This window comes from Giraffa tippelskirchi, chromosome 6 (assembly GCF_054371585.1).
Source record: "Giraffa tippelskirchi isolate mGirTip1 chromosome 6, T2T-mGirTip1v1.2.pri, whole genome shotgun sequence".
Classification (NCBI taxonomy): Eukaryota; Metazoa; Chordata; class Mammalia; order Artiodactyla; family Giraffidae; genus Giraffa; species Giraffa tippelskirchi.
Window position 1 is genome coordinate 26,694,457 of NC_137280.1, and position 27,737 is coordinate 26,722,193.

Sequence of the window (27,737 nt, forward strand, 5' to 3'; positions counted from 1 at the left end):
CTGTGGGGAGCTTTTTTAGTTCAATGTCTTCCCACTTGCTTATTTTTGCTTTTGTTGCCTGTATTGTTGATGTCATAGCCAGGAAATCATTACCTAGATCAATATCACAAAGACTTTTCCCTGTTTTCTTCTACAGTTTTATAGATTTAGGTCTCATGTTTAATGTTTAATTCATTTGAGTTAATTATTGTGTGCAGTATAATTGTCCAATTTTATTATTTTCCACATGGATATTTAGTTTTCCCAGTACCATTGGTTGAATGGCCTGCCTATCTATCTATCTATCTATCTATCTATCTATCTATCTATCTATCTATGCATATAATGGGGAATTGTATGCTGCATTCTCGGTCACATCTGATTCTTTGTGACCCCATGGACTACAGCCCACCAGGCTTCTCTATCCTTGGGATTTTCTAGCAAGAATACTGGAGTAGGTTGTCATTTCCTACTCCAGGGGATTTTCCCAATCCAAAGATTGAACCTGTGTCTTCTGCATTGGCAGGCAGATTCTTCACCACTCTTCCCCCTGTTAAAGATCAGTTGACTATGTATGTGGATTTTATTTCTTGGTTGTCTGTTTATTCTGTTGCTCTGTGTGTATTTTTTTAACCAAGATAGTGTGTTTTGATTACTGTAGCTCTCTAATGTATTTTTTAAAAACAAAGTGTGATGCCTCCGGCTACATTCTTTCTCAAGATTGCTTTAGCAATTTGGGGACTTTTGTGTTTTGAAATGAATTTTAGGGTTTTGTAAACATTGAAAATTTGATAGGGAATGCATTGAATATTTAGATGATTTGGGGCAGTGTGGACATTTTTACAATATTAAGCCTTCCAACCCATGAACATGGGACATGTTCATTTCAATAAATGAAATGTTCTCATTTAGAGATGTCATCTTTAATTTCTTTCATCAAAGTGTTATAATTTGTAGTGTATAAATCTTTGATCTTTTGGATTAAGTTTACTTCTAAATATTTTATTCTTTTTGATGTTCTTGTAAATGGGATTATTAATTTCCTTTTCAGATAGTTCATCTTTAGTGGATTAAAACAGTGTTTTCTTTTGATTTTCTATCTTCCAATTTTGCTAAACTGTTGGTGTAGTACTAACAAGGTGTTTTGGTGGTATATGTATAGTTTTCTATATGTAAAATCTTGTCCCCTTAACAGAAGTCATTATATTCTTCCTACTTGACTTGGATGGTTTTTATTTTACTTGCATAATTGCTCTTCTAAATTTTCTAGCACTATGATAGTACTTGGATGTAATCTCTAAAATAGCAGAATGATCTCGGTTCATTTCCAAGGAAAACCATTCAATATCACAGTACTCCAAGTCTATGCCCTGACCAGTAATACTGAAGAAGCTGAAGTTGAATGGTTCTATGAAGACCTACAGGAGCTTCTAGACCTAACACCCAAAAAAGATGTCCTTTTCCTTATAGGGGACTGGAATGCAAAAGTAGGAAGTCAAGAAACATCTGGAGTAACAGGCAAGTTTGGTCTTGGAGTACAGAATGAAGCAGGGCAAAGGCTAATAGAGTTTTGCCAAGAGAATGCACTGGTCATAGCAAACACCCTCTTCCAACAACACAAAAGAAGACTACACATGGACATCACCAGATAGTTAATACTGAAATCAGATTGATTATATTCTTTGCAACCAAAGTGGAGAAGCTCTATACAGTCAGCAAAAACATGACTGGCAGCTGACTGTGGCTCAGATCATGAACTCCTTATTGGCAAATTCAGACTTAAATTGAAGAAAGTAGGGAAAACCACTAGACCATTCAGGTATGACCTAAATCAAATCCCTTATGATTATACAGTTGAAGTGACAAATAGATTGAAGGGATTAGATCTGATAGAGTGTCTGATGAACTATGGATGGAGGTTCCTAACATTGTACAGAAGACAGGGATCAAGACCATCCCCAAGAAAAAGAAATGCAAAAAAGCAAAATAGCTGTCTGAGGAGGCCCTACAAATAACTGTGTAAAGACAGGTGAAAAGCAAAGGAGAAAAGGAAAGATATACCCATTTGAATACTGAGTTCCAAAGAAAGCAAGTAGAGATAAAGCCTTCCTCAGTGATCAATGCAAAGAAATAGAGGAAAACAATAGAATGGGAAAGACTAGAGATCTCTTCAAGAAAATTAGAGATACCAAGGGAAAATTTCATGCAAAGATGGGCTCAGTAAAGGACAGAAATGGTATGGACCTGACAGAAGCAGAAGATATTAAGAAGAGGTGGCAAGAACAGAAGAACTATACAGAAAAGATCTTCATGACCCAAATGATCACAACGGTATGATCACTCACCTAGAACCAGACATCCTGAAATGCAAAGTCAAGTGGGCCTTAGGAAGCATCACTACAAACAAAGCTAGTGGAGGTGATGGAATTCCAGTTGAGCTATTTCAAAACCTAAAAAATGATGCTGTGAAAGTTTTGCACTCAATATGCCAGCAAATTTGGCAAACTCAGCAGTAGCCACAGGACAGGAAAAGGTCAGTTTTCATTCCAATCCCAAAGAAAGGCAATGCCAAAGAATGCTCAAACTATGGCACAATTGCACTCATCTCACACGCTATCAAAGTAATGCTCAAAATTCTCCAAGCCAGGCTTAAACAATACATTAACCGAGAACTTCCAGATGTTCCAGCTGGATTTAGAAAAAGCAGAAGAACCAGAGATCAAATTGCCAACATCCACCGGATGATCGAAAAAGCTTGTGATTTCCAGAAAAACATGTATTTCTGCTTTGTTGACTATGCCAAAGCCTTTGACTGGGTGTATCACAATAAACTCTGGAAAATTCTGAAAGAGATGGGAATACCAGACCACCTGACCTGCCTCTTGAGAAATCTATATGCAGGTCAGGAAACTACAGTTAGAACTGGTCCTGGAACAACAGACTGGTTCCAAATAGGAAAAGGAGTAGGTCAAGGCTGTCTATTGTCACTCTACTTATTTAACTTGTATGCAGAATACAGCATGAGAAATGATGGGCTGGATGAAGCACAAGGTGGAATCAAGATTTCTGGGAGAAATATCAATAACCTCAGATATGCAGATGACACCACCCTTATGGCAGAAAGTGAAGAACTAAAGAGCCTCTTGATGACAGTGAGAGAGGAGAGTGAAAAAGTTGGCTTAAAACTCAACATTTAGAAAACTAAGATCATGGCATCTGGTCCCATCACTTCATGGCAAATAGACTGAGAAACAGTGGAAACAGTGGCTGACTTTATTTTTCTGGGCTCCAAAATCACTGCAAATGGTGACTGCAGGCATGAAATTAAATGATTTTTACTCTTTTGAAGAAAAGTTATGACCAACCTAGATAGCATATTAAAAAGCAGAGACATTACTTTGCCAACAAATGTCCATCTAGTCAAGGCTATGGTTTTTCCAGTGGTCATGTATGGATGTGAGAGTTGGATTATAAAGAAGGCTGAGCACTGAAGAATTGCTGCTTTTGATATGTGGTATTAGAGAAGACACTTGAGAATCCCTTTGACTGCAATGAGATCCAACTAGTCCATCCTATAGGAAATCAGTCCTGAATATTCATTGGAAGGACTGATGTTGAAACTAAAACTCTAATACTTTGGCCACCTGATGCAAAGAACTGACTCATTTGAAAAGATCCTGATGCTGGGAAAGATTGAAGGCTGGAGGAGAAGGGGACATCAGAGGATGAGCTGGTTGAATGGTGTCACCAACTCAATGGACATGAGTTTGAGTAAACTCTGGGAGTCAGTGATGGACAGAGAGGCCTGGCATGCTGCAGTCTATGGGGTCACAAAGAGTGAGACACAACTGAGCAACTGAACTTAACTGATGATAAATAGAGGTGATGAGAGTGGGGTCCATGTCTTGTTCCTTTTCTTAGAGGAAAAACCTTCAATTTTTGTGTTTTTTTAACCATTAAATATGATATTGTGTGTGGTCTCATCATATCTCTATATCTAGTTTTTTTGATAATTTTTATCATGAAAGTGTTTTGAAATTTGAGAGTCTTTGTGCATCTATTAAGATGATCAAATTATTTTTATCTTTCATTCCATTAATATGTTGCATTGATATGCACATTATTTTGCATATAGTCAACTATCCTTGCACCCAAAGTATAAATCATACTTGGTCATGGTGAATGATTCCCTTAGTTTGCAGTTGAATGTGGTTTGCTAGTATTTCAGTAAAGATTTTTATACCTATTGTTAGGAATATTGTTCTTTTTTTGTATCCTTTTTTGGGTAGTGGTAACAAGGTAAGGCTGACCTTATAAAATAGTTTGGAAATATTACCTCTCTTTGAATTTTTGGAAGATTTTAAGAAGTTTATGTCACTTCACACTTATTGGTATGTGTATTACAAAAAAATTATATATGCTGGTAAGCATGTGCTATTAATGGGAATAGAAACTGGTACAGTCATTATAATAAAATAGTATGGAGCATCCTCAAAAAGTTAAAAGTGAAATTACTATGTGATCCCACAATATCACTTCTAGATATGTATCCAAGATTATTGAAATCAGCATCTGAGAAGATATCTGTATTCTCATGTTCATTATAGCATTGTTTATAATAGACAAGATATGAAAACTTAAACACTGTTAACAGATGAAAGGATAAAGAAATTGTGGTATACACATGCAATGTGTTGTGCTTAGTTGCTCAGTCATGTCCAACTCTTTGTGACCCCATGGACTGTAGCCCACCAGGCTCCTCTGTCCATGGGGATTTTCCAGGCAAAAATAATGGAGTGAGTTGCCATGACCTCCTCCAGGGGATCTTCACAGCCCAGGGATCAAACCCAGGTCTCCTACACTGCAGGCAGATTCTTTACCATCTGAGTCACCAAGGAAGTCCAGCATACAATGAAATATTATTAAATCTTAAAAGTGGAAATTCTACCATGTGGAAAAACATGGATGAACATGGAGGACATTTTTCTTGGTGAAATAAATCAGGTACAAAGAAAAAGTACAGCATGATTTCACTTATATGCTATATCTAATATAATCAGTCATAGAAACAAAAATTAGAATGATGGTTGCAGGGGTTTGGGGGAGAGGGAAATTCAGAGTTACTATTGATGTTACAAGATGAATTACAGAGTTACAAGATGAATAAGTTTGAGAGATCTGCTGTACAACATGGTTCATAATAGTACTCTATTGTACAATTAAAAATTTATGGAGAGTACATCTCACATTAAGTGTTCCTTACTGCATTAAAATAAAAAGTCGCTGAGGAAGTTTCAGAATCAAGGTTCTTTCGTTTTTTAATTTCTTGTCCTAGAATCAGAGAATTTTCTCTGCCCCTTGAATTTGTGTTTGGCCATGTGACTTGCTTTGATCTGTAGCATGAAACAGAGTGATAGGATGATTGGCTAGCTGCAAGAAGAGTTGTTTCTACTTGCTCTCCTGAATTCCTGTCACCCAGAGAAGGAGGCCCATGGGGAGCTACTGCATCCTCAGCCTGGGCCTCAGAGTCGAATCAAGTGGGACAGATCTGAGCCCAAACAGCAGCCAAGAACCAAGTCCCAGTGGATTTGCTTCAAGTCAACCCTAGAACAGCCAAACTACAGCACAGTTGTAGATTCATGGATTAAAATAATAAAATTATCTTTAGTCACTGAATTTCAGTGATTTTATTACAGGAAAAAAGCTGATTGATACAGGATCTGTCATTAAGCAGAAGTAGAAAGGTTAGCCTTTTGAAGAAACACAATTGCAACAGAAAGGATGATAGATCTTATGAGATTTGATTGCTGAAGGTGGTTTGTAGGTTAGTTGACAGGAGCATGTAAAAGTTGTCTTCTTAAGGCTTCTATTTTCTGGTGAAATGAGAAGCAAGGTGAGGGAGAAAAGTGCCATTTAAAGAAAGCGGAAAGCATAAAATATTAATCTGAAATGGGAAAATGAATGTTAATTTTTAATTGAAATATATTTGACATATAACACTGTAAATTTATGGTATACAGCATGTTAATTTGATACATTACTATTTTAATATGATTAGAATATATGTTTATATGTAGATTACTATCACCATTGTAGTCATGGCTAGCACCTCCATGTCACATGATTATAATTTTTTTTCTTATGGTTGGAATAAATTAGATCCAGTCACTTAGCAAGTTTGTTTATAATACAGTGTTATTGTCTATATTCACTATGCTGTACATTTGAACTTTAGGACTTATTTACTAATTGTTGTAAATGTGTGCCCTTAAAAAAACATCTCTATCTCCTACCTGCTAGCCTCTGGGAACCACCATTTTATGCCCTGTTTTATGAGTTTGGCCTTTTAGGATTCCACACTATTCATATATAAATAATATCATACAGTATTTGTCCTGCTTTACTTGATTTACTTCACTTAGCTCCTTCCATGTTTGAATGGTAGGGTGTCCTTTCTCATGGCTAAATTACACACACACACACACACACACATATACATATAAAAAATATAAAACCTCATATCTTCTTCATCCATTCATCCATTGGTGGACACTTAGGTTGTTTCCGTATCTTGGCTATAATGAATAGTACTGCAGTGAACATGAGAGTGTGTGTGTCTGTTAGATATTCTGTTATTTCCTTTGTTTATATACCCAGGAGTGGAATTGCTGGATCATATGGTAGATCTATGTTTAATTTTCTGAAGAAACTCCATATTGTTTTCCATAGTGACTGAAACAATTTATATTTCTACCAACACTGTACAAGTTTTCATTTTCCTCAATATCCTTGCCAACACTTGTTATCTCATTTTCTTGATGATATTTGGTTTTGATGGACATTTTCCTTATTATTAGTGATGCTGAGTATCATTTCATGTACATGTTGGCCATTTGGATATCTTCTTTGGAAAAGAGTTTACTTAGTTCCTCTGCCTTTTTTAATCAAATTGTTGATGCTGTTGTCATTGAGTTGTATGAATTATTTGTTCTTATCTGATACCTGCTTTGCAAATTTTCCCATTTGTAAGTTGAGTTTTCATTTTGTTCATTTGCTGAGCAGAAGTTTTTAGGGTTTTATGTGGTCCCTCTTGATGATTTTTGTTTTTGTTGCTTGCTCTTTTGATATCTATATCTGAAAAATTATTGCTAAGACCAGTGATGATGAGATTCTTCCCTATATTTTCTTCAAAGATGGCAGTCCTTGTCTGTCTATGATAGACTTCATGTTAATTTTTGTAAGTGGTATAAGGTAGTGGTCCAATTTCATTTATCTGCTTGTGTTTATCCAGTTTCCCCAGCAACATTTGTTCAAGCAACTCTCCTTTTCCCAGTGAATATTCTTGGCTTCTCTGTCAAATATTAGTTGACTGTGTATGCCAGGATTTAATTCTGAGCTCTCTATGCTGTTCCATTGGTCTTTTTTTTTAAATTAGTTTATTTTCTATTTTTTAATTTTATAATATTGTATTTGTTTTGCCATACATTGACATGATTCCACCATGGGTGTACATGTTTTCCCCTTCTAGAACCCCCCTTCCACCTCCCTCCCCATCCCATTCCTCCAGGTCATCCCGATGCACCAGCCCCGAGCACCCTGTATCATGCATTGAACCTGGAATGGCGATTTGTTTCACATATGATAATTTACATGCTTCCATGCCATTCTCCCATATCATCTCGACACAGATAAATAGAACAGTATTATGTTCCATTGGTCTTTGTGTTTGTTTTTATGCCAGTATAATATAATTTTAATTACTATAACTTTATAGTGTAGTTTGAAATCAGGAAGCACAGTGCTTCCAGAGTCTTTCTTGCTTTGGTTATTTGAGGTCTTTTGTGTTTCCACATAAATTTTAGAATTTTTTTTTCTATTTTGTGAAGAATGCCATTGGCATTTTGATAGGGATTGAGTTGAATCTGTAGATGCCTTTGGGTAGCATGCACATTTTGACAATATCCTTTTGATCCATGAGCATGGGGTGCCTTTTCATTTGTTCATGTCTTCTTTGATTTCTTTCACAAAGTGTTATAGTTTTCATTGTGTAGATCTTTTACTTCCTTTGTTAAATTTATTCATAGGTATCAATACTTCTAAGATCAAAGATAAGACAATAACCACTCTCAATCAATATAACACTGGAAGTTCTAGCTAGAGTCAATAGGCAAGACAGCACAAGAAAAGGCATCAAAATGGGAAAGGAAGAATTAGAATTGTCATTATTTGCAGACAGCATGATTTTGTGTGTTAAAAATCCTAAAGACTGAGCCAAAACACTGTGGGACTAATTACCAAATTCAGTGAATGATGTCACTTTGAAAAAGTAAGTAAAGTTGCAGAATATAAAATTAACATACAAAAATCAGTTGCATTTCTGCAATGTGTGTGCCTGTGTGTATACATTTTTACAAATTATATATACTAAAAATGAAACACCTGAAAAAGAGGCAAAGAAAACTACCTCATTTACAGTAACATCAAAAACAACAAAATGCCTTGGAGGAGTGAATTGTCTAGAAAACTATACTTGTGTTTCCAAGAAATGCTGAGGGTACATTTGGAGGTTTTGGTCATGAATTTAAAGTAAGTGTGTTTATGTTTTTTCCCCTTCATTTATTTTCAGCTACTCTGATGTAGTGTAGGAATGCTGGTACCAGGTTTTCTGAGTCAGTACGTTATAGGGGGAGAAAAAACAGATGACTTGAGGGACTATGCAAGAAAAATTTATGACAACCCATGAAGTTAAAGCCAAAGTAATTAGGGTATTGAGAATATGAGAATGATGATGGAGAGTAGCAAAGGATATCGTGAGTACACTGGGGTCAAAATATTGTTGACTTCAAAGTATTAAAGCAAAAAAATATATCCTTCCAATATAGGAAGTACTAATCAGAGTTCAGGTTTAAAAAATGAAAATTTGGAGAGGCTACTGTTACTGCTAGTGACAAGGTGTGGGATATGACCAAGGGGACTGAAACCAGAGGTTAGAGAACAAGATATTAGATATAAAAAGGAAGCAAGAATTGATTAATCATTAGGGAAAGAGAGAATGAGAGTGTAGCAGTGAGTCAGACCATACAGCTCTTTAATGAATGGGAAAAAGTGATCAGGTTTATAAAAAACTATGACAAAGAGAGGTAGCTGATCATATTAAATCAGAGCTGTGTTTCTATGAAGTTGGAGTTTAGAGGAAGAGGAAAAGCTAATGATCTGGCAGTGGCTATGAGGAAATATATCTCAACATTCTTTAAAGCCCCAGTAGTACATGGATCTTAAGACAATAACAACTGTCATTGTAGATGCTGCAGTAGAAGAGATACTGAGACAGATAGAGATAGACAGATTTTACATAGTATTAGAAGCTGAAGGAAAATTTCAGAACAGTAAACTCTTCAAATTTTGCTGATGACAAAAATATTTTTGTAGGTAAGAATAAGTTTTAGAGGAATAGGGATGGGGTCATGGACGGATAGGAGAGTTCATCAAGTGAGGGGCTATTCAGAGCTGAGTGGAAATAAGATTTCATGTGAGGGGAACTTGGAGCTTCCTCTGGAGACAAAAATATAGGGATATAGGCATGATGGATTAGTCCTGAGTATAACTTTTAATATCTTGCCAGTACAGGGAGTTGTTGCTTAATAGACTTCAGGCTCTCACCAGTATGGCAAAACCTTGGCTCTTGGAGAGGAGAAAGAGATGACAGAGGGACAGAAATAATCATTGCAACAAAAGTTATTCCTTTCTTAGAAAGGGACAAAGAAGTCCTCTTTTAATATAACTTGATAATAAGGCAATAAGATTTCTACTCCAGTAATAAATAGCTGAAATTTTACTGTTCTTAAGAAAAAAAAGGCAGTATTCAGATGTGATTCAAAATAGAATCTTTCAGAATAAAGTGCAACTTATCATTTTTGCACTGCTAATACATATGTTTACAATGACAGGTCTGGCTCTCTTAAATGCTTTTTTAATAGATTAAGTGTTGATAAGTTATTGTTGCTATTTAAAAAAATAACTTACATTAACATGAATGTTTAAATTAATCAGTTAACTATGTACTTTATAATTAGTCATATTTCATGTCCATTTGTAATGTGCCCATTGTACTATTTAATAAAAAAACAATAATTGCATTGCTGGAGGAGAAATTATTTCCTTTTGAAAGTAGTTATCTTTTTAAGACTATTCAGAGGGTATTTAATTATTATCTATAATACTTTGACTATAACACAAAAAGTATGTGTGTGTATATATATATACATATATATATATGTATATATATATATGTATTTCAGAATACCCAGAGATATACTTTCAAAACTGGAAAAATTCATTATGAAAATAAATTTGATGTTCTGATATACTATGGATATCTTTTATTAAGAATATCTTAAGCAAATAAAGTTCTTCAACAAAATAAATGTTCAATATGTAGTCTCAACATTTTCAATAGCAAGTAGCAGAGCTTAAAATGAGATATGCAAATAAGCAATGTTTCTATAATTTTTTTATCTTCTCTCTTCTGAGTCAAAAAATTCAAATAAAGAACTATAAAAATAAGAAACAAAATAATCATATATTAGAAGTATCTTCTATTGTAAAAATCACACTTTAAATACTATCCCTTCATTAAGAACAGAACCTCTGAGAGTTCACTTTGCCATACCTAAATTTATTTTCTTTTAACATACTAACTAGAAAGTCAAACTTTAATCCACATTTACAGCGCTCCAACATCATAGAGGCAAGTATCCCCAATATTAAGGAGGTAGATGGAATGGCAAAATCCTGACACATACACCTGAATAAGTTTGTATTATGTCTTAGGTTGGTAGTCATTAAATATTTGCAAAGGTAAGTACTTGTAGAATTAAAATTTCCTTAGTCAAATGTAATAGTCAAATTTTTGAAGAAATGTTTGAATGGTCAGCAGTTGAGTGATATCACTAAGAAAAACAATAGTTTGAGGATGAGATCTTGTTTCAATTTTTGGTTATTTTATTTTTAAAGCAACATCCTATTTCTGTTCAATTTACTATTCATACTCTCTTTATAAAGGGGCAGAGATTTTCTTGCAGTATTGCTGTGAACTGTAGTGGATTCTGTTTTTGATACAGATATCTCTAATTGTGGTATCCAGAGATCATTCAGTAATAGCAACAAATAAGCAGGTTGGTTTGTATGGTCAGGGAAATGTTCATGGAAAAGATATACTTTACAGCAGGTGGGATGGCATGTTAGAGTTCTTCAGAGAAACAAAACCAATAGGGTGTGTGTCTGTGTTGTATGTAAAGGGATTTATTGTAAGAAATGCTCACACAATACTGGAGGCTGCAAAGTCCAGAACTATACACGGTATAGGCCAGCAGGCTTGAGACCCAGGAGAATCCATTGTGTAGTTTAAGAAAATATCTGGGCACTGTGTGGCCCAGTCAAGTTTATGTAAACTTAGCTATTACAGATGGCACAGACCACTTTGAAAAATTAATAAGCCACGTTTGCTTCACTGTAAGTAGTCTGGGAGACCAAAATGGAAGAACTAAAGAAAGCAAGGACTCAGCGTTAAGCAAACAAGTGAACAAAAACTACTATGCAATGTGGTTCAGTTTTGGTAATTGTTTCCTTCTTTAATAATATAAAAAATTATCATTGAGTTCATGGGGAGGATACAAAAGAAATTCATTATTACAAAAAATATTTAATGCATTTCCACTATATGCAAAATACAGTTTTAGGCATTTAGCACACAGTATTGAGAAACCCAGAAAATACCACTACTATCTCCTATTGCTCTCCTTGTATTATATTTGGGGACAGCAATAAAGAAATGAATATATGCTATGTAGGCCAGTTATTTAAAACTGAATAAAAATTCAAGCAGAGCAAAGTAAAAAGTACAGTAACAATATAGAGGAGGAGAATGGCTGTCTCTGATAACATTTTTCATGTATGGGGCAAAGGAGAATGAAAAGCTAGAGAAGGCCTGAGGTAATAAGCCCAGCATATACAAGTGTAAAGTTTAACTTGATGGCTACAACTCCTGTTGATTCTATGAAGATAAAGGCTGCTGTTGTTCATTGTTATAAGATAAAATATTGTAATTTTAAGTAAAAAGAAAACCTCATATCTCACATTAAAAAATCTGTGCAATGTCATTTAGCTTCTACATAGATTTGGACTAAAGAATAATTATTACCCCTATTACATGAATAGTTTTAAATGCTGGAATCACAGTTTTCCTCTATGGTACCAAGTTAAAGCATTTTAAACAATATATCTCAAAGCAACATCCTTCTTGTAAAGATACCACGTAGAAATTTTTTTTTTCCCAAATTTATACTATTCCTAAAAATTTAAAACAAAAATGACCTATTCCTTTATTGTATAATTCTCTTTCCTGCTTTTTGATTTTCTATCTCTATGTGACAATTGAACATTTATATAAATGTACATACATGAATTAATCAATAGACATATTCTTTAGAACTTAAAAGCAGTAATTTAACTGTTCCTTGACCTTAGAGTGTGTTGGTTCTTTTGTGCTTCATCTGTTATACAACTGTGAATCAATAACTGTCCAATCATTGGGGAAAAGCAGTCCATTTCATTTTCTGGTTCTGCTTTATATATGACAGTTTAGTTAGCCCACAGTACTTTATTCATCTGGGCATTAGCTGCTAAGAATTCTTGCCTCTAAGTCATTATTTTTCCTCCTAAATCATGAGACTATAAAACTGAAAATAAGAAGTAAGAAATGGAAGTAAATATTTTAAGGTAACTATGCATTTCCTTTGACGTCCAGTTTTTGTTGTGCCTTTTTTTTTTTTTTTTTTAACTTCCTGGCTATCTAACAAAGCAGTGAGGAAGAAAACTCAATTTTCTTCTCAATATAATATTAATTCCTAATTGTAACTTAAGTAGATGACTAGTAGAAAATAAGACATAAAAATTTCCAAAAGTCTTTGTGGTATTGATGTTATTATGAACATTACATTGATTTTTCTGAATCTTTAGAAATGTGTATATTAGCAGAGAATACATAAAATTCTCTTGGTATCATATACTCTTGAATCACAATATCCTTTTAAGATTTGAAATCTCCTTACTAATTTGAAATACAAATATTAATAAAAACTTTATAAGACAGAATCAGTATTCATTGTTAAGACACTAAATAAATTAAAATGTTTGTCATATACACAACAAAAATATTTCAGCTACAGTCTATCAGTACAATTATTAAAAATAAGTTTGTTCAAGAAAGGGAGGATTAAAATTACATGATATAATTATAAATCCAATAAACCCTTAAAAAAATAGTGTTGAATGAGAGGCAGAAGTATTGACTAGATACTTATTTATTAGGAATAAGTTTTTCCAAGCAATAAATATTAAGTTAGATTATTGAAAACAGATTAATACAATTTGATTTATTAAAAATTATATAAAAATAAGATTCCATAAATTAGGTGATTCTAGGTCTATTGCTATAATATTTAAACATGAGTATAGGCTGTATAATGTGCTAATAAAAATATAAGGAAAATGAATTACAATTAAAATGACGTTACTTGTAAAAGTTTGTTTTTCTAACATTTCTGAAAAAAGAAACTACATAGAAACACATAAAACATTAAAATCATATGACAATGCTGTATAAATAATATCTGTTAGTTGTTGTCTAGTTGCTAAGTCTTGTCCAACTCTTTTGTGACCCCATGGACTGTAGCCTGCCTGCAGGCTCCTCTGTCCATGGGATTTCCCAAGCAAGAATACTGTAGTGGGTTGACATATCCTTCTCCAAGGGATCTTCCCAACTTAGGAATTGAACCTGTGTCTCCTGCATTGGCAGGCAGATTTTCTATCACTGAGTCACTGGGAAAGCCGCAATGTCTGTTTATATAATATAAATAAATATAGACAAATAAGTATATTTATAATTTAAAGATGACTCTCCAACAACTATATGACCATATGTGAAGGGCTTAATCTAAGTATATAATCAAAACCATATCTTACTACTAAATTGATTTTAAAAAGAAAATCAACAAATGAGAGAGAAAAATTTCATTGGTTAAAAAAAAATAAGAGCACTGGGTTTTAACTTTTAAGGTATTAGAATTAGTCATGGTATATTAAGAAGAGTTCAAAAAAAATGATAACATTAATGCATTCTGCCAAATTAGAATTGCTCACTAGACCTATCCTCACTACACCTTTCTGCTATCTTGTCTTGTTTCAAATGGATGTGTTAATGCCTTTTCTATTATTGCCTCTGATTGAATCATCATGATCTCTGACAGATCCCAACCAAAACTTTCATGTAATTATGCTAAAGAGTTACCATTTCAGCAAAATAATTTCCATTTGTATTATTGGCTTGTTTGAGAAATCTTTGTTTTCTCTTACCATAAACAACTTTCAAATGATAACTAGCCAGCAACAGTTATGTCTTAATGACAGCAAAGAGAAACCTAAACAACACTGTTTGCTTTCAGTTCAGTTCAGTTCAGTCACTCAGTTATGTTCAACTCTTTGTGACCCCATGGACTGAAGCAAGCCGGTCTTCCCTGTCCATCACCAACTCCCAGAGCCTACTCAAACTCATGTCCATTGAGTTGGTGATGGTATCCAACCATCTCATCCTCTGTCGTCCCCTTCTCCTCCTGTCTTCAATCATTCCCAACATCAGGGTCTTTTCCAATGAGTCAGTTATTTGCATCAGGTGGCCAAAGTATTGGAGTTTCAGCTTCAGCATCAGCCCTTCCAATGAACACCCAGGACTGATCTCCTTTAGGATGGACAGGTTGGATCTCCTTGCAGTCCAAAGGACTCTCAAGAGTCTTCTCCAACACAGCAGTTTAAAAGCATCAATTCCTCGGCACTCAGATTTCTTTATGGTCCAACTCTCACATCCATACATGACTACTGGAAAAACCATAGCTTTGACTAGACAGACTTTTGATGGTAATGTCTCTACTTTTCAATATGCTGTCTAGGTTGGTCATAACTTTTCTTCCAAGGAGCAAGAGTTTTAATTTCATGGCTGTAGTCACCATCTGCAGTGATTTTGAAGCCCCCAAAAATAAACTCACTGTTTCTATTGTTTCCCTTTACTATTTCATTTAAATTCTGGTTTTTCAATGATAGTTCAAAATCAGTGAAGCATTTCATGAATATTTCTAAACTGTGCTTAGCAATGATAATCTAGTGATCAGCTGGACAGTGTTTAGCCTTGGTTTCCTCATCTGTAAACAGTGCCCATAATTCCTTTCTGCAGTGTTAGTGTGATCAATAGATAATGAAGTACACACTCCATTACACAGTGAGCACAGGCCTGGCATCAACATGTGACATTCTTTTTCTCAATATCTTTTCACTATCACTTTCATCACTGGAGAATAAAAAGCAGTAGCTATTATCTACTGTCTCCTCTATCACATGGACCACCTGCTCAGTTCAGGAAAATAAGCGGCATTTAAGAAAACCTATGTGAAATGAAAGCCCACTCATTTATTATAAATTTTGTTTTAAAAATAATGGTTGGGGCATTTGACAGTATGGGCAAAGGTTTAACAAAAACCTTTCCCATGCTGCATGAGAAAAACAGCTTTCTTCCTGTTTCCCTGGAAACCTAATAAAGGTAGAAATGAAAACTAAATTGCTAGGCAACGTCATTTATGATTAAAAAATGACTCCCTGTTTGTGAACTGAATCTGGCCTGGAAAAGCTATAAAAATATAATGGGCACAAACTATTCTATTCATCCCTGACTGCAATGACTATTGTAACTGGCCATGCCTCTTGTGAGGCTCCTGGATGTGATATCTACAGAGATGTTACACAGATATTGACATATACAGGATGCTGTCCTGGTCTACAACAAGAACTTTGGCCAAAGAAGAATGTCTGACATTCTTCTAGCAAAGGGTGTTTCTGTCCTAAATCCTTCTCATTAGACTGAAGTTCAATGTAGTCTTTGTCTTTTGAGTCTTAATATTTAGTTGAGTCTACACAAACATCATGATGAGCATTGTAGATAGTAATGGCAAAATGCCCCCAATATATCCCCCTTGGATTTAAATTAGTTTTAGTTGTTGAATTTAGTCCATTTAGGGATATATTTTTTAAAAAATCTTGCTCATAATATCTAACTTGCATTTTTTAGCTATAGATTGCAATTATTCTATTATATAAATGATCTCAAAATTCTGTGTTAAAATGGAGAATCAGTTTAGGTCTACATAGAATTTCTCAAGTGCTGATTAAAAAAAATTAAGAAAAGTATTCCTATTTATGTATGTGAAGTAACATTAACTTCATTATTCTAAAAGGCAAAATAGCCTATACCTTTAACAATTTCACAGAATGATAGAAAAAATGTATATGTTGAGTTATTGCAACTATTATGACATAGCCAGTTTTTAATATTTTGATCTCTAAAAAAATCAGTGAAATCCAATGTGCTGTGTTACTGGCTAACAAAAAGTTAAAAGACATCACTATTACGAATGTAAGGGAATTGCTGATTCTAAAATCAGCTTTGGACGTAAAAAAAAAAAAAAGAATACCTCTAGTCGTTACATGATAGTACTATACACTATAAACTAAATATACATGTAATTACAACAAATATAAAATTCAGCTGAGGTGGACTGGAGTCATGTCCCTCTACATCATGCCTTTTACTGTCCCTTTCCCACACTGACTCTAAGTTTGGTGGTGGTTGCCTTGTCCGATGGAAAGTCAGCAAAGGGGTGTAAGCCAAGTCAGTAAATCCTTCTATACGGGGGGCCTGCCCTGTTAGATGGAGAAGGAGATGGCAGCCCACTCCAGTATTCTTGCCTGGAGAATCCCAGGGATGGCGGAGCCTGGTGGGCTGCTGTCTATGGGGTCGCACAGAGTCGGACACGACTGAAGCGACTTAGCAGCAGCAGCAGCCCTGTTAGAACTCTGCTGCCACCATGTGATAAAGTCTGGTCTAGCGCCTTTCTGAATTAAAGGTGACAGTGAGAGGTCTATGGGAAGCTGTTTTTTGTGCTATGATTGTCTCTCTGTAATTACAGCCAAGCATCTAATGGTTGGCTTGAGGTGTTGCAGGTCAGCAGGACCAGCAGTCACAGCAAAGTAGATGTAGAACAGAAGAGAGTAATGGAATCCCCCAGACTCTTCTCAATCTGTCCACAGCCACTTCCTCTGAGTGTGGAAAAATGAGAGCTCCCTCACCTCCACATCCAGGTCTTGTATATATTCACCCTCTTACACACTGAGGCAGGTAGCTGAAATGATACCAGGAAACACATTTTCCAGCTTAACCAAGTTAATCAACATATTGTACACCAGAGTCCACCTTTACCTGGTATCTATATATACCATATACCTCTTTTAACCATATTTAACTTCAAGCTAAAATAAAAATATGTTTCCACCTCACATGATACAATTTGTATTACTGAAAACATATTAACTCTTTCCCCATAAATGATGACACAAAGTCCCAAGTAGTCCTTAATCCATCTGGAAATGAGGTAGAAGTTCACTCTATGCTTTGATATATATATATATATATATGTATATATATATATATATAACTTAAGTGGAAACATGTAAGATTAACCACAATTAGAACATCTATGTAAGAGTGAAAAAATTGTTGAAAAAAGGAAAAAGAGTCTGTGTGTGTGTGTGTATTTATATGAACAAGCTGGAAAACACTCATAATTGTTATAGTCATCAGGTTCAGTCAGAGCAATATGGATAGCACACATCATAGAAATGATACCTTTCAGAGCTGTTGGTGTAGCTGGTGAAGGTCTAGAAGTGGGAAATAGAGGCTCCAAAAAGGCATATCCCACCTCATCCTGAGAAGCCTAACTGTCCAACTGCCAAAGAGAGACATGGAGCAGGGCTGCATAGAGTGGCCGATGGGCAGCTGAGCCTCTCTGTAGATCTTCAGAAAGCAAGAGCTGGGAGTGACATCAAGGAGAGTGAGGGAAGCTGGAACTCCAAATCTGTGCATGTGTCACACCAGTCACCATTCATGCCGAGACCCCCTTCAGGGCACCGCTCTTAAGTTGCAGAAACTACTACTGACTGACAGCCCTCATCCGTCAGCCTTCTTGGGGAATTTCCCCGAGCTGAAAAGAGCCACCTTGCCAAAATCCATGCTCTGATTTCAGGGACGAGCTTCATTTAGAGATCTGTCTGTATAAAGATATAAAAGCCTGGCCCCTCCACTCCAACTCAGAACCATTCTGAAAAGCCAAGCTTCAAACAATCCCCAAGGGGTTGGCTAAGCATTAGGCAAATAAATTGCAGTCTACCTCCTCTCTTTGTGTAATCTTGCCATCTTCTCTGCATCCTAACGTCCATCCCAGAGTTTGCTTCTGAGGTCTGAATTGTTACCAGAAGACAGATCTGAATAATTAGAGTGAAATGAAATGGAAGAGCTGGATCACCTCCCAACCTGCTGATAATAGAAGTACATTCTTCTGCGTGGTGGGGTATGGTGCCTTGAATGTTCTGGCATAGAATCTGTTAAAACTTTCACACATAATGAACTGGTGTGATAAACCAAATGAAGTGCTTGCGCTAGTGCAGGGGTTAGATAACTATGGACACCAAAAAAGAAAAAAAAAGAACTTTTAGTTAAACATAACCATGTTTTGTCTATGACCGCTTTCACCCTAAAACAGTGGGTTGAAGTAGACGCTACAGAAACTGTATTGGCCCTAAAGCCTAAAATATTTACTACCTTGCCCTTTGGGCTTCTCAGGTGGCTCAGTGGTAAAGAATCCGCCTATCAATACAGAAGCCGCAGAAGACACCAGTTCAATCCCTGGGTCAGAAAGATCCCCTTGAGAAGGAAATGGCAACCCACTCCAGTATTCTTGCCTAGAAAATCCCATGGACAGAGAAACCTGGTTGCCACAGTCGCTGGAGTCACAAAGAGTTGGAGACTACTGAATGACTAAGCATGCATGCACACACACATCTGATATTTTACAGGAAAACTTTGCTGAGTCCTGTACTTCTGAGTGATGTATCAGGCATTTGAGAAATATGGGAGAAATAATGATCAGTGTATTAAAATGAGATAGCTCTTATTAGGGTTAATTGATGCTTAAGAGAGAGACAATGTAAAGCTAATCAGTTAAAAGCTATGTGTGAAAGTTAAAGAGACATTTTGGCAGTATCTAATGAGATACCAATCTCCTGTGACAGAATGCTGAGAAAGCTCAGGTTTGGGACCAAAACTAACTGCAAATAGTAACAGTGCCAGAGAGCACTAAATGCTTAATCTAAGAAAGTCTGCTAGCTCAAGATTAAAGCACTGATTGGGAAGCAGTAGGACTCTCAAAATGTGATGCAGATGTTTGGGTTGGTTAAAAATCTTGAGTTTCCATAATGCCTTCAAATCCTTGAAGCCTACAGAAACCTGAAGAATGGTTTGCTCTTTCCTCTAAAGGATTTTGGAGTCACCTTCATTGTGCCAGACAGCACAACCTTATCCTTCCCAAAGCTGTTCTCACCTTTCCTTCTGATTTGTTGTTGTTATTCATTTGCTAAGTTGTATCTGACTCTTTGTGACCCCCTGAACTGCAGCACACCAGGCTTCCCTGTCCTTCACTATCTCCCTGAGTTTGCTCAAACTCGTGTCCATTGAGTCGGTGATGCCATCCAACCATGTCACCCTTTGTTGCCCCCTTCTCCTCTTGCCCTCAGTCTATCCCAGCATCAGGGTCTTTTCTGATTACTATGTTATTAATAGAATTAAACCGCAACATTACCAGTGGAGGTAGTGGTTGGCCTACCAAGGAAGCTAAGGGGTAATTATTACCCCAGAGAAACTGGCACCTGATCAACATACTCCCAAAAGAACCAGGATGGTACATCTAGAACTGTATTCCAAGTGTACCTGTATTCCAAGGTCTATGGAACGCAAAATGTGTGAGGGCCAGAGTTTATTGACATGTCAGCATTTTCTCAGGATATAGGATCCAGTATCCTAACAAAGATGCTGTGAGTGCAAAGGCATCACAAGGATGTAGCCTAGAAACTTGAGGGAAGCAGTGCTCTGTTCAATGAAATAGAAGTTCAGAGAATTGAGTGTGCTAGAATGGATAACCCATCCAAAAACCACTAAATGACTATTTCTATGGAGATGCTATAATATATCTGCCCCTTCTCTTCCTCAAAAAAAAAAAAAAAAGGAATAAGATGTAAAGAAAAATGAGAGAAATTTGCTGGTGAAAATGGTAGCAGATTACTTAAAATCTTGATGGTATCTCTCTTTTGTTGCCCATGGCTAAGCAAGAGATTCCTTTAATGAATTGATAAGATTCCAGAATAATAGAGACCAGAGGGTAGTGCTCAATCATCAGAAACAAGGAAGCACAATAACTTTTTAAATGGCAAGGCAGAAGTTGCAGCTGGCCTTCAGAGAACAGGATAGTTAATGGACACAATGTTTCCAGAGGCAAGTTAGGTAGACAGCTAACCTGGTTCATATGCAGTCTGTAAGTCTACAAGAAATCTGGGACACATGATTGCCCAAATTCTGGTACCGGATCACTTCTGACCCATTAACTGAAGGAGTGGCCAGATTTTCAAAAGGAAGAATGTTATAATACCATGTCAAGAATATCTGTTAATGATCCCCCCTCTTTCACCAAATGAGGACCTATCAAAGTTTATTTGTATTACTATACACAGGAAAAAAAATAAACATTTCTGAGGACTTATTAATATAGTGTCCAAACTGACTTCATATTAAAGGACCCACAGTTTCATGGTGGCCCTTCTATTAGAAGGAGGTGACTTGGGCAAGCCAGAAAATATATGGTATCCTGTCTCAGGCCTGGCTTATTATGAGTTCACTGGGTGTAAGGGTCCATCTGGTGGTCATTTATTTGCCTCCTGAATATATAATTGGAATGGATATACTTGATAATTGGCAGATCCTCACATATATTAAAATTCTATTCATTGTGCTTACAAAAAGGTACATGTTGACCATCATTAGGGTCCTGTTATGTGCATACTGGTGATGTGTTCTGCTTCCTTGGGGACGGAACCTCAGAAGAGAGCACACTGGCTCTGAAGAAGCAGTTTGGGAAGGAAATTCTGTTTTCCTTGGTATCCAGAGGAAGGTTCTAAATGAGGAGGAGCATGATTTCCAGGCTGGAACACTCTCTTGCAAAGGTAGACACAGAAGAATGACACACAGGACCCTCTAGAATCCAGGCCAAGGGCAGGGCTCCCTCACTCTCCTGTAAGGGCAGGACTCATGAGGAAGAGAAGCACAGATTACCAAGTGGCTCTGCAGCTCCTTATTTCCATCAGCTCTGGGGAAATAAAATGTAAAATACTTCCTGCAATATGTGACACTGATGAATTTATTTTAGCTGGCTAGTATACTTTGATATATGGTGAAAAAATCTCCCATCCTTTACTATTATACTGGAAAACTATTACATGTTGAAATTACATTGAGTTCTTGAACCTTTTCTCTGCCAACTAGATTTTAGGAAGTGTAATTAATGTCTAACAATAAGTATTAGGATTCTGACTGGACTTCTATTTAGTTTACAGATTAACTCTGAGAAAAATTGGCATCATTATAATAGTAAATCCTGTCCATGAACATAATTTATATCTCAAGCTTGATGTGAGTTTGTTCAGAAAATAGGATTCCTTGTGTACTACTGAGAAAACTTAATTGGCACTAACACTAAGATCAATTTGGTAATATCAACCATGAGCAGTGAAAGATATGAAAATTTTATTATCCAGAATTTCTAACATATATACACAAGAAACATAGGAAAAGAATTCGTATTTAAGTAAAATATCAAACTATCTAGTTGTACATGAATATAGGAATATATAACTTTTGAAATTCATACACATGTATTTACCAATGAAAAACTCTATATGGGTAGTTATTAACTAATTAATTGAACATATTAAGAAGCTAATATTAGGGATAAAATATTTCTAAACTGCATATCCAATAAATGAGTTGTATCTAGAATATATAAAGAACTCTCAAATATTAACAGTAAAATATTCAATTGAATGGGGCTTCCCTGGTGGCTCAGCCGGTAAAGAATCCACCTGCAATGAAGCAGACCTGGGTTCAATCCCTGGGTTGGGAAGGTCCCCTTGAGAAGGGAACGGCAACCTACTCCAGAATTCTGGTCTGAAGAATTCCATGGACTGCATAAAACATGGGGTCAAAAAGAGTCGGACATGAGTGACTGAGTGACTTTAACTCATATTCAATTGAAAAATCTGTTCAGTTCAGTCACTCAGTTGTGTCCGACTCTGTGACCCCATGGACTGCAGCCTGCCAGGATTTCCTGTCCATCACCAACTCATGGAGTTTACTCAAACTCATGTCCATTGAGTCAGTGACTCCATCCAACCCCAACCATCTCATCCTCTGTTGTCCCCTTCTCCTCCCACCTTCAATCTTTCCCAGCATCAGGGTCTTTTCAAATGAGTCAGTTCTTTGCATCAGGTGGCCAAAGTACTGGAGTTTCAGCTTCAGCATCAGTCCTTCCAATAAATATTCAGTACTGATTTCCTCTAGGATGGACTGAATGGATCTCCTTGCTGTCCAAGGGACTCTCAAGAGTCTTCTCCAACACCACAGTTCAAAAGCATTAATTCTTTGGTGCTCAGCTTCCTTATAGTCCAAATCTCACATCCATATGGGACTACTGGAAAAAACATAGCTTTGACTAGACAGACCTTGTTGGCAAAGCAGTCTCTGCTTTTTAATATACTGTCTAGGTTGGTCATAACTTTTCTTCTAAGGAGCAAATGTCTTTTAATTTCATGACTGAAGTCACCATCTGCAGTGATTTTGGAACCCCAAACCATAAAGTCTCTCACTTTTTCCACTGTTTCCCCATCTATTTGCCATGAAGTGATGGGAACAGATGCAATGATCTTAGTTTACTGAATGTTGAGTTTTAAGCCAACTTTTTCACTCTCCTCTTTCACTTTCATCAAGAGACTCTTTAGTTCTTCTTTGCTTTCTGCCATAAGTGTGTGGTGTCATCTGCATATCCGATCTGAGGTTATTGATATTTCTCCTGGCAATCTTGATTCCAGCTTGTGCTTCATCCAGTCCAGCATTTCTCATGATGTGCTCTGCATATAAGTTAAATAAGCAGGGTGACAATATATGGCCTTGACCTACTCCTTTCCTGATTTGGAACCAGTCTGTTGGTCCATGTCCAGTTCTAATTGTTGCTTCCTGACCTACATAAAGATTTCTCAAGAGGCAGATTAGGTGGTCTTGTATTCCCATCTCTTGAAGGACTTTCCACAGTTTGTTCTGATCCACATAGTCAAAGGGCTTTGGCATAGTCAGTAAAGCAGAAATACATGTTTTTCTGGAACTCTTGTGCTTTTTTGATGATCCAATGGATGTTGGCAATTTGATCTCTGGTTCCTCTGCCTTTTCTAAATCCAGCTTGAACATCTGAATGTTCACGGTTCACATACTGTTGAAGCCTGGCTTGGAGAATTTAGAACATTACTTTGATAGCATGTGAGATGATTACAATTGTACAGTAGTTTGAACATTCTTTGGCATTGCCTTTCTTTGGGATTGGGAGGAAAACTGACCTTTTCCAGCCCTGTGGCCACTGCTGAGTTTTCCAAATTTGCTGGCATATTAAGTGTAAAACTTTCACAGCATCATCTTTTAGGAGTTGAAAAAGCTCAACTGGAATTCCATCACCTCCACTAGCTTTGTTTGTAGTGATGCTTCCTAAGGCCCACTTGACTTCCCACTCCAGATTGTCTGGTTTTAAGTCAGTGATCACACCATCGTGATTATCTGGGTCATGAAGATCTTTTTTGTATAGTTCTTCTGTGTATTCTTGCCAGCTCTTCTTAGTATTTTCTGCTTCTGTTAGCTCCATACCATTTCTGTCCTTTATTGTGCCCATCTTTGCATGAGATATTCCCTTGGTATCTCTAATTTTCTTGAAGAGATCTCTAGCCTTTCCCATTCTATTGTTTTCCTCTATTTCTTTGCATTGATCACCGAGGAAGGTGTTCGTATCTCTTCCTTGCTATTTTTTGTAACTCAGCATTCAAATGGGTATATCTTTCCTTTTCTCCTTTGCCTTTAGCTTCTCTTGTTTTCACAGCTATTTGTAAGGCCTTCTAAGACAAGCATTTTGCCTTTTTGCATTTCCATTTCTTGGTGTTGGTCTTGATCACTGACTCCTGTACAATGTCATGAACTTCCATCAGGCACTCTGTGTATCAGATCTAATCCCTTGAATCTGTTTGTCACTTCCACTGCATAATCAGAATGGATTTGATTTAGGTCATGCCTGAATGGTCTAGAGGTTTTTCCTACTTTCTTCAATTTAAGTCTGAATTTGGCTGTACAGTCGCTGATGAAAAATAAACAAAGGTATTAACACATTCACTAATGAGAAGATACAGATTGCAAATAAGCATATGGAAAAACTGTTGAATTTCATGAAGGAAATTCAAACTAAAAACCACTGTAGGATCTCAGTTCAGATCTGTCAGAATTACTAAAAAAAATGGTAACAGCAAATGCAGGTGAGAACTTAGACAAACTTGATCACTCATGTAATGCTAGTGAGGATATGAAATGATATAGCAGTTCTAGACATGTTGGGCCTACAACTACTACAATGTGACTTAGCAACTGCACTCTCAGACATTTATTCCAGAGAAATGTAGACTTGTGGCCAACAAATACTTGCACATGAGTGTTCTTAGCAGCTTTATTCATATTACCCCAAACTGGAAACAGTCCACATGTCCTTCACTGGGTGAGTGGCAAAATTGCAGTATATCCACATCATGGAATACTATGTAGCAATGACAAAAATCAATACATGCAAAAGTTTGGATGAATCTAGAGAACTAGGTGTCAGAAATGCAAATCCCCAAATGTCATGTATTATATTATTATAGAACATTCTTGAAATGAAAAATCATAGAAATGGAGAACAAATTAGAAGTTGCCTGGGACATTGGAAAGGAGGCTGGTCTGAGAGGGAGGTGGATCTGGCTGTAGAAGGGCAATAAGAAGAATCCTCAAGGAGATGGAATTGTTTTGTATCTTCACAGTGTCTGTGTCAATATTTGTATCCTTGTTATGATAATGCACAACAGTTTTGCAAGATTTTATCACTGGGAGAAACTAGGTTAAGGAATTTTTCTGTTTCACAAACTGCATATGAGTCTACACGTATCTCTATTAAAATTTTATTACAAAATAAAAGCAGAATAAATGCCACATATATAAATCAAATTTTACATAAAACCTGCATTTTTGACCTCATATAAAATTAGAAGATTTAGAAATACTTCAATTACAATCTTTTCTAAAAGGTTTGGATAGATTTAAATTGTAGCTGCCTTTTATGTAAGATACGTACTCTCCAGGTTGCTAGGGTAACAGTTATTTCTGATGTTTCTTACACTTGGATCTTTCACCTATTTACATAATCCTTTGCCTAGAGACTAATTCTGTTTGACTAATTCTGTTTCTTCCAGTGATGAAATTTGTTCATCTGTCAGACTGGACTTCTGATATAGAAATAGAGAATTAAGTGCAGGTTTTCATGTCTCAGGATTCAATCACTGTGAAAGCTAGCTGCTCATCTCAGGACCATGATACTGCTGTGATTTCATCTAGCCATTCTACCTCACTACAAGTTGCCTAAGATGTCTATAGCTCTGATTCTTGTTTGCTGAAGCATTACTGTAAATAATTTTTCAAGAATATAGCTAAGCAACATATTTTCTGAGCCAGTGTTTATCTAATAACTTTCTAAACTTTGACCATAAGACAGTTCATCTATTTATCAATTATGTGGTCACAACATTTTTTCACCTATAGTGTTCAAGTCTAAAAACCAGTGCTTCATTTTCTTCTGGCATTTGAAATTAGATTAATTAAAACTTCTTCCTAATATCAGTATAATCTAAATTAGAACTACATAATTTAATTCTTTTGGAGTATTAGGAAACATTTGTTATCGTGATATAAAAAGTAAATTTACAAAACTAGGCATGCGTGGTCTCTTTTCAATACATTTTCCTGAAATGCAGTAAGGTCTTTAAATTATCAGATTCAGCTACTTTTCATCTTAGGGCACTGTTCTGGCATATCTTTCCATAAGCGTTGTTTCTAAATTCTTCTATAGGAATCCTGTTATTATTCATAGAAGGATTTTCTACTCTTTAATACATTTTTATCACTTTATGTATTAATAGAGCTATAATTTATTGAGCAAGTGCTATATGCCAAGCATTCAGCTAAGTAATCTATTCACATAATCAAGTTTACATTCATCAGAGCCTTATAAGGTCAGTATTTTATAGAAGAGCTAGAGAGGTGAAACCATGGGAAATTGAAACAAGTACTAAGAGTCAATCTGATTGGTCAGGAGGCAGAGGGGCAAGGGCATGGCCCAGAGGCTACTGAAGTTTCCAAGGGGAAAATAAAAATGAGGCAGGGTGATTACACTGAGCAAATTTAGGATTGGATAGCTTGAATAACTTCAGTGGGATCTGGCATACGTTGGTGATCTGTAGTTGTTCAGTACCTGGCTCTGGACTGATTTAGGGTAGGGAAAATATTAGCTTGTGTACGAGAATTTGAATCACAGCAGGATCATCTATGACCCACCTCCCAGAGTATTGGAAATAAAAGCAAAAGTAAACAAATAGGACCTAATTAAACTTAAAAGCTTTTGTACAACAAAGGAAACTATAAGCAAGGTGAAAAGACAGCCTTCAGAATGGGAGAAAATAATAGCAAATGAAGCAACGGACAAAATATTAATCTCAAAAATATACAAGCAACTCCTGCAATTCAATTCCAGAAAAATAAATGACCCAATCAAAAAATGGGCCAAAGAACTAAACAGACATTTCTCCAAAGAAGACATACAGATGGCTAACAAACACATGAACAGATGCTCAACATCACTCATTATTAGAGAAATGCAAATCAAAACCACAATGAGGTACCATTTCACACCAGAATGGCTGCTATCCAAAAGTCTACAAGCAATAAATGCTGGAGAGGGTGTGGAGAAAAGGGAACCCTCTTACACTGTTGGTGGGAATGCAAACTAGTACAGCCACTATGGAGAACAGTGTGGAGATTCCTGAAAAAACTGGGAATAGAACTGCCATATGACCCAGCAATGCCACTGCTGGGCATACACACCGAGGAAACGAGAATTGAAAGAGACACGTGTACCCCAATGTTCATCGCAGCACTGTTTATAATAGCCAGGACATGGAAGCAACCTAGATATCCATCAGCAGACGAATGGATAAGGAAGCTGTGGTACATATACACAATGGAATATTACTCAGCCATTAAAAAGAATACATTTGAATCAGTTCTATTGAGATGGATGAAACTGGAGCCTATTAATACAGAGTGAAGTAAGCCAGAAAGAAAAACACCAATTCAGTATACTAATGCATATATATGGAATTTAGAAAGGTGGTAACGATAACCCCACAAGCGAGACAGCAAAAGAGACACAGATGTATAGAACAGACTTTTGGACTCTGTGGGAGAAGGTGAGGGTAGGATGATTTGGGAGAATGGCATTGAAAAATGTATATTATCATATGTGAAAAGGATCACCAGTCCAGGTTCGATGTATGAGACAGGGTGCTCGTGGCTGGTGCACTGGGATGACCCAGAGGGATGGGATGGG